At 45.0% G+C, this 9,016-nt stretch overlaps 2 long non-coding RNA genes across 2 annotated transcripts in view; one reads left to right on the forward strand and one right to left on the reverse strand.

Moving 5' to 3' along the window:
- The window catches only part of LOC129678321 (uncharacterized), a 31,225-nt gene extending 27,632 nt beyond the window's left edge, over positions 1–3,593 (reverse strand). The window contains exon 1 of the long non-coding RNA XR_008720347.1: positions 3,460–3,593. This is a non-coding gene — a long non-coding RNA (uncharacterized LOC129678321). The remainder of the gene's footprint in view (positions 1–3,459) is intronic.
- A 3,463-nt stretch (positions 3,594–7,056) lies between these two features.
- Positions 7,057–7,984, forward strand: LOC129678353 (uncharacterized). Its single transcript, XR_008720352.1, has 2 exons — positions 7,057–7,227; positions 7,603–7,984. It is a non-coding gene; the product is annotated as an uncharacterized LOC129678353 (long non-coding RNA).
- Positions 7,985–9,016: the final 1,032 nt, after the last annotated feature.

The raw sequence follows: 9,016 nt of genomic DNA on the forward strand, positions 1-9,016 counted from the left end.
GTGTGTGTGTGTGTGTGTGTGTGTGTGTGTGTGTGTGTGTGTGGAGAGAGGTATTGCTACATGTTTCACTTTACATTTATAGTATACTCTGTATATAGAATAATTTATGCATATATATGTATATAGTACAGTTTATAAGTGAGAAAAGAAGTCCAGTCAGTAATAAAACACACACAAAGAAAATTGTCTTCACAAGTGAATAAATTCTACAGAGAAATCCAAGATTTAACAGCCCTGTCCGTGAAGGAAGCCAACCACAATGGCACTTCTTCCATTTATACGCAGTGTTCTGAACAGAAAAATGACAATAAAGGCAATATGCAGGTTAGCAGTTAAGACTATAGATGAGGATGGGGAGGATGGGGGAAAATGGAAGCGACTTCATAAGTGAAGGCTTTGTTTTTCAGGGGATAAAAATCTTTTTCCTTCTTTGCAGTGTTGGGGTTTGAAGCCAAGGGCTTGCTGTGAAGTACTGTACTTCACATGATAGAAATGCCGTACGTTGAAGACTGTGGTGTGGCTGTACAGCAGTGACCACAGTAGAAGTGACTGACGTGGGTTTGGGACGGGGCTGGATGATGCATGCATAATGATGGATTACACAAGCTTTTACAAACAGCCTTTAGGAGGAACTTGCTCAGTTGCCCAACACTCGAATGAGTGTGTCTGTTACTTTTCGTACTGTGATCAATTACCTGACAAGAAGCAACTTGAGGGAGAAAGCGTCTATTCAGCCCACAGTGGACAGGAAACATCTGCTATGCCAAGGAAGGAGTGGTGGCATGAGTGTAAGACGGGTGGCCCCCTTCCCTGGGCAGTCAGGGACAAGAGGACAGGAGGTAGGGCAGGACCCAAAGATCTCAAGGCCCACCCCCAGTGACCTACAAAAGGACCCCACCTAACATTCCCAGCACGTTCCCCAAAAAGCATCACACATGAACCCATGGAAGGCATCTCACACTGAGACTATAACAGCCGATCAGCATTACCCAAACGAGAGCAGCAAACGCTAGCATCACCCGCCTCTCTACTTCCCTTGGCTGCGATGCTCTCTACTTGAACATGCTGAGGATGACCTTGAAGTCCTGATCCTCCTGCCTTTATCTCCTCAGGGGTAGGTTTACAGCCACGGCCACCAGACCCAGTTGTATGTGGTACTGGCGATGGAACACGGAACTCCATGCATGTAAGGCAAGCTCTCTCCCAACTGAGGTCGTCAGCCTATCGGTGGCCCTGGATCGCACACAAAACCTGATACTTGAAAGTAAGCAGTCCTCCTTGATAAGTATCCTGTTGGATTCTGCCCGATATCAACTGTTTCCAGCCTCAAACCTCCGTCTCCTCCCAGAGATGTTCAGTAAGAACTCTGGTTGACTAGTGACCAGGCTTCTAGAAAAGACTTTGCTGGGTCTTATACCAATCACTTGTGCCAAAATGAGATGCTGTGATGGGTCATTAATGGAGACTTCTGGCCACGCACTGATGTAGACACCCTGTGGTTTTCCAGGAGAACTGGACGACGCTGTTCTACATCAGAATAAATGGCATTCCCAGCAGAACTGTGTGTGCATTCTCATCAGGGCAGGGACGCCCGCCCGTGCAGACCTGAAAGCACGCTTCCAAAGGTGAGTGTGTGCTGAATAAGCATGTTCGGGGCTGAGAAACAGAGAACATCCTACGGGCTTGTCTGATCTCATGGATGTGCAGATGTGCTTTCCCTGAGTTGCTCAGCCTTTCCCAAAGTCTCCAAACCACATCCAGAGCCCTTCCTTTGCCTTCCTCTATGGAATCTCCTCAGGCTGCGGGGCGCATGCTGAGTCACAAGCTCTCTTGTGGCCTAATTTCCCATTCCTTTAGTTTTGACTTGACAAAACTTCATGAAGACACAGATATCTCTTTCTCACCACTGACAAGTGGCAATGTTCTCACACACTAAAATCAATGTTCTTAAGTGAGAAATATAAAAATCACCTTGCCCATTATTCTCTTACTCTTCTCAAACACTTAATAATTAAGGGACAGGCCCCAACATTCCAGTTAATTGCCTAAAAAGGTTCTATTTTTTTCCTTTGAGTTCTCAGAGTTGACAAACTGCCAACACTCTAAGAAAAATTATTTTAAGCATTTAGATGAAAATTGTCAAGGATTTAAGTAGCTCACTCACATAACATGAAATTTAAAATTCTGTATAGCAATTTTAGTTTCATAAAGTTTTACATTTAAAAATAATTCCATATAACTGTCTCACCTTACAGGAAACAAACCGATGAACAGAAGTGGCTGAATACCCTGTAGCTAAATATTGATACAGCTGGGCTTAGAGGAACCCAGGTCCTCCTACAACATGGCCGCTATCCTTGCCAAGATTGGGACAGTTAGAAGGAAGAAGGGTAGGGACTTGTCATACGAGAGGCTCAGATAATATCTCTAGACAGAATATCATGAAAAGGTCTAACCTACCTCCCCACACTGAAAACACACGTTTCCTGCCAGTTAAAAAAAAAAAAAAAAAAAAAAAAAAAACAGACCCTCCCAACCTGCAGCTGCCGCATAAAGCTTGGACACTAAAACCCAGAGCTCACTGTGCCAGGATAGACAAGGCCAAAATGATTCATACTGTCTTACATAGTTGCAATTATATCTCTTAGTATTGCTTTCTCATATCAAAACAATAATAGAAAACTTTATATGCAGTTATATTTTATGTACAGATGTGTATTTACCGCTGAAGGGTCATGTAATGTAACAGAAATAAAGAATTCCATGGGAGAAATATGATCACTCCTTCACATTAGTCCTGTTTCCTGATTTTCCTTAGGTCTGCTGGAAAAATCGGAGAGCTCCGTTGGTGCAAGTTGTCTAAACCATTTTGCTGTGAGCTATTTCTGACATTATTAATGTGTATTTCTGTTTTCACAGGCCAGAGGGCAGCTGAGGGAGTCCCGCAGACCCTAGGAAGATGGTGAAGTTCTTAGTCTGAATAAGGAAAATTGAGGCTGCTCATCAGGCGTAGGGCCTATCAGTTAGCGTTCTCCTTGGAAGACTTTCTCAGAAAGCAAAAGAGAACCTTTTAGGGAGATTCACCCAGGCAGGCGGTGCTGGAGCAGGCGACTGCAGTCTTCAGTGAGAAGTGCAGAGCCCGCATTCCCCCATCTCTATTGACTACCTGCTGAACATGCCTACAAATCAGACAAGCCATACGACACGTAGCTTGCTGTGAGCATTCGATGGCATAAACACATGATTGTCCCTCGCCAGCATATGCATGAGCTGTATCTTCCCGTAACAATTAGCTTCCTTCTTCTCCTTCTTCCTTTTCCCTCTTCTCCCCAACCCTCTTTTCATATTAAAGAGAAAAAAGTGTGTGTTGCTCTCACACGCCGCAGCACACATGCGGAGGTCAAAGACAACTTGGCGGACTTGGCTCCATCTACCATTACATGGGTTCTGGGGACTGACCTCAGGTCACGTAAGCAGCAAACGTCTTTATCCACTGAGTCATCGCACGGCCTCAACCCCTTTCTTTTTCTTAAGGAAATCTACTCAACATTCTGCTGAAGAGAGAAGACATCCCACAAACGGACCACTGGAGCCATCTGAGCTATAAAAAGCCTAGACCTGAACTGTACTTTTGAACTTTGGTTCCCAGGGAGGTGAGGAAACACCAGCTATCCACAGGAAGTCAGCTGCCCAGTGGTCAGGACCTGTTTTAGTCTGCGGCCCAACAGTGTCAGTAATACCCGGACCTTCTAGATGCAGATCTCTTGAGGTGGTTCTGTGGCTCCAGCAGCACTCCAGGCAAGTTTTGGCATGTTCAAGCCTGAGAAGCACCACATAAGAGAACGTATTATCACCAAGTCTTAAAGGACAGCAAGGCCCTGGCCCAGACATCAATGATCTTTTTCAAGAGCTCACGTCAAAGAGATGTTAAGGAAAGGTAAAACAGTCAAAGCCTCTGGGGAGAACATTCAGGAACCACAGAGGCTTTGTAAATGTCACAGAAATTGTCATTCATTTAATCAACATGAATCCACATGCTGCTCATTCATCTTCTGACTAGAAATGAGCCAGGGAGCTTATTAGAAATGGGCTAGGCAGGCTGATTTCCAAAACAGTTCGGGATCAGCAGTAACAGCCTTAAAGAGCCTGAGTGCTTAGGCGTTAGTGACAGGGAGAGATGGTAAGACAGCATGTTACCAGTCCTGGGAAGAAAGGAACCCAGAAACAGAAGCAGGCAGTCCAAATCCCAGGGGCTTTACAAAGAGCAAGAAAATATATGTGCTAGACGTGGGGCTGCGGCATGCTCCGTCAGGCTCGCACTGGCAGGAGGCCCAGGGGGAGCCTCCCTCTTGGAGGCTAACATCTGCCTTTCTTCACGTCTCTGCAGCATGCTAGATGACCTGCCTGGGAGCAGTTTCAGCGTGGCAAGATCAGGACACAGGATGCTCACAGACTTCAACGACATGCGTCAACACTGACCTAGCTACTTCCTCAGGTTTGCAGGCCAGCTTCATTTTATTGGCAAACTCTCGTCGCTTTAGCGAACCACCATATTTTATTAAAACTGTGTGGACGACAGGTCACATCTGTGTATATGGTTAAGAAGATGTGGAATATGTAGAGATATGTAAGTATATATGATACATATACATTTGAAACAAGTAGAAAATGCATATATAATACTGTGTTATGTGTGTTTAATCGAGTTTATCCCATTCATGCCTCTACAACTGGAAGGTTTTCAGTCAAGACCTCAATGTCATGTATTGTAGAGAATTTAACCTGCTACTGATTCACCAGGATTCTGTCTGTGGTTAAGGCCGTTTGATCTTATTTCCACCTTGAACTATCTAGGACCTAGATCTGATATGGACTTTAATCTATAAAAGTACCTGAAGTAAACTTAAATCCTAGGCACTCTTTTTCCTAGACCTCCTATGCCAGTCACTTCTCCATGGCTGTGACAAAAAAAAAAAAAAAAAAAAAAAAAAAAAAAATGGCCAAAGGCAACTGACAGAAGAGAGCGTTCATTTTAGTTTATGCTTCCAGAGGGATAAGGGTCCGAGATTTGGAGCAGCAGCAGCACAAGCCACAGGCATGGCGACAGGAGCAGAGAGCTGAGAACTCACATTTTCAAATACAAACACGAAGGAGAAAGAGAAAAGTGGAAGTGGGGGAGGTGTTTCACTAGCAAAGCTTGCCCCAGCAGTAACTTTCTTCCACTGGCTTAGATTTCTGAAACCTCCTCAATCAGCGCCACAACCCGGAATCAAGAGTTCAAACACCAAAGCCTATGGAGGGCATGCTTCTTAAGACCACCACCTCTCCCAAGGCTGCGAGTTTGTTTCGTCACCTTTGCCTACACTGTGTTCTTTTGGTTACCTTCCTCTGTGTTTCGTTGTGTACCTACTATGCATCCATCTTAGTGTGCCACCCTGTGTTCCAAATCTTTCCTTCAAGAGGGCACCCAGTGACTGTACTTTCTGCAACAAGGCTCTAAACTCCCTTCCTAGGTCCTCCGATGTGACAGAAATTAAAAACTTATTGAAAAGATTGGCAAGTAGTAAAACATGGTCTAAAAATAGAGACTTAAGAGACAGACGAAGGTGAGTTCTGAGAATCTAGTAGGAGAATAATAGGCTTCATGAAATGGGACAGAAAAAAATGAAGAGGAAATCCAGAGTTAGAAACTGAAGAAAACTTCCTAGAACTGAGGTCATGTGTCAATATGCTGCATCAGCCATGAGAACTGAGCCACTTAGGCGAGTCACAGAGGCCATTCCAGAAGTTCAACACACAGATGCTACTAAGCTCCAGCCCCAGAGAAGAGTACAAGAGGCCCTCAGACTCAAACTGGTAAGCTCAAGTGTAAAAACACAAACTTAAGGCAACTCAGAGAGCACAGAATGAGATGTACATGGTCCATGGATGCCCAAGAAGTTTATGTGCTGAAAACTAACTTCCCAATATAGTGGAACTGTAAGAAGTGATCAGGCTATAGAGAGGAATCCATGCCTCCCTCCAGGGTTAGGCCTGCTCTCTGAAGAATGAACGTCACCGAAAGGTGTTCTCTCTCCCCAATGTCCACTTCCCTTCCTGCTGTCTCGTGGCTGGAACTGTGCAAGGGCCTTGCAAGTGCTGTGTTCTTGGACTTCTGAGCCTTCAGAACTGTAGTTCAAAGTCAATCAGTCAGCCATCCTCCAATGCCTACGTTACAGGGACAGGAAACTGATGAAGATACTGGCTATGATACAACCAAAATAGTTGTTTTTGGATGTCAGAGATTAGAAAGAAGTGTGTGTGTGTGTGTGTGTGTGTGTGTGTGTGTGTGTGTGTGTGTGCACGAATGCACCTGTGTGGGCGAGAGAGAGAGTATACACGTATGTGTGTGTATGTGTGTGAGAGAGAGATAGAGAGAGATGGGGAGAAGGGTTATAAATGTCATCTTTCCATGTAGAATGTTGTAAACTGAGGGGGAGAAGTGAAGAAATAGAAACATTTGTATAAGATTAAGGAATTTGGAAGAAAATGCAGAAGCTGTGAAGTACTTGCAAAGACAGAGGCTGGGGAGAGCGTGGAGAGCGTGCACAGCAGCAGCAGCAGCATTATTGGCCTTGCCGCTGAATTTTAGAGCTCTGGCTCTGAAAGCTTTTCTTACTTAAAGTAAAACTTTTATATAATTTATTTTGATCATATTATTCCCGCTCCTTCAACTCCTCCAAATCCTCTATCTCTTAAGTCTTGTGGAAAGATACAACAATGTTGATTAAAATAAACATAGAAGACATGGAGGCCCAGTGTGGTAACATATGCCACAGGAGAGCAGTTGGGAGAAAGCATCTGAACTTAGGTCATGTTGGTCTCTTGCTCCTGGCCGAATTCTGTGGCCCTGAGCATCTTAACCTGTGTATACGTCAGTCCCTCAACTCTGCGTGGTTACGAAATTATTTACACAAGAGTGTTGCAAGTGGTTCAAGTGGCAAAGGGTAGGAACTGACTGTGAGGGCACAGTAAGCTTCAGGCACACCTCAGTTCCCATCATGAGCCAGGCAGGCACAGACACTCGGCACTCGGCCACGGATAAGCAACATCTCTGCTGTTGTTAAGCAACATTTCTACCGTCATTAAGCTTCCAAGCACTGGTGGGAGAAGGACAAGACACAGGAGGAGAATACGAAATGGATGATACAATACATCTAAAAAGGGACAAGCGACAGGGGCTGTGAGGTAAAAGAGGAGGGATTGAGAAACGGGTTTTGCTCAAGAGAGGCCTGGGGATGTTACTCTGTAGGAGTACCCAGAAGAAAAAAGGGGGAAGGGCGGGAGACAGGATGAAAAAGGAAGGAAGAAACAAAAAAAGAGAGAGGGAGAGAGGAAAAGAGGAAGGGAGGGAAGGAGGGAGAGAGGAAAGGAGAGGAGAGAGATGCCTCAGCAGTTAAGAGAGCCTACTGCTCCACAGGGGGCCTGGGTTCAGGGTCCAACACCCCGAACAGGTGAATCATAAATGCCCTCCTCTGACCTCTGAGAGCTCCTTCGTGAAGATGGTGTACATAAACTCATGCAAGTGTATACACATGCAAATAATCAATCAATCTTTTTAAGATACCTGGCAGCGGTCGGTGTCTATGAGTTTGGAGTCAGCCTGGTCGACATAGCAAATTCCAGGCCAGCCACTACACAATGAAACCTGGTCTCAAAAAGAGAGGAATGAGGGGAGGGGAAGAGAAAGAAGAAAAGGATGAAGCTGGAGAAAGAAGGAGCAGTAATTAAAGACAAGAGAACATCTAAGAAATGCAGTGTAATGAACAAAATTTGGGTCTCAGGGATTATGCCCTTGAAATGGATATTAGGGGCCTGGACTCCTTCTGTTCCTCTCTCTCTTTCTGAATTGAGCCGTCTTCCTCCATCACAAGATGTCACAAGAGCCAAGTGACCCTGAACTAAAACTTCTGAAACAGTCAAAATAAACCTTTTTTTTTCCCCTCTCTCTTCTTTTTTTTAAGCTGAAGATCTTGGATATTTTGTTTTAGCTATGGGAAAGTAAACACATTCAACATTAACACTGCCCATGTATCTTACTTTTTATGCATTGTTTCACATAAGGAGAGGTTTATTTGTGAATGTTTCAGACAAGGCTAACCCTACCCTTAGATTATTTAACGGCATACTGGAGGACCACAGAGAAGCCCTGGGAATCAAAACACACAGAGAGAGCACCCAATACTGACCTGGCTGTATTCCTGTCAGCTTAGGATAGGAAGTCAGGGTGCTGCAGAGCATCCATGGGGAAGCAACTGCAGGTCTTTCTGCCCTTGTGTCTGCCTCTCCCCAGAAATGAAGAAAATGCAGAGAGCCCTAAAAGCAGAACATTCTCACAGATGCAGGGAGCAAACCCTCAGAAGCTGACCAAAGCTCCTGGCTTAGGAGAAAAGAACATGGCTCTGTGAGAAGTGGGTCAACACCAGGTCAGGGAGCACGGTAACACTGCCTGACAGGATGGCCACTGGCTCAGCTGGCAGAGGCTTTGACTCCTGTGCTCAGCTCCACTCCTCCAGGTCAGAATCTGAACAAGAACTTCAGCATACAAGTAAAACTTGTTCCAAAACCAACTTCATCTCCCATCTCAAAAATTTTTTAATGATTTCTTTACCCTCGAGTGTTCCTTTCTCTTCACTGTGTTGTTTTCTTATCTCATTCAAGGAAGGAAGGAGGAGGCAAAAGGCTGGGAAGGACCTGCCTTTCCTCTTGTCCTGCAGAGAAACCTGCGCTTTGCAAGGTTTAGGAAAATGGTTGATGGGCCCATCAGCCATGACAAGGACTCTGAAGTCCACCCTCTCTGCTATGTGACTGCTTTTCTGACAGCTTACTGGGTCAGAACATGACCGAACCTTAGTAAGGAAACTTGCAAATAAATAAACATGCTGACACGTGCTGCTTTCGCCTCTCGGTGAGCATGGCTTCTGCCCTGTGCTCAGCCGTGGTCCTGCACAGCTCTCTTGTGAGCCCTAATAAGGAG

This window comes from Psammomys obesus, unplaced genomic scaffold, assembly GCF_907164565.1.
Source record: "Psammomys obesus unplaced genomic scaffold, mPsaObe1.curated_primary_1811, whole genome shotgun sequence".
NCBI classification, from domain to species: Eukaryota; Metazoa; Chordata; class Mammalia; order Rodentia; family Muridae; genus Psammomys; species Psammomys obesus.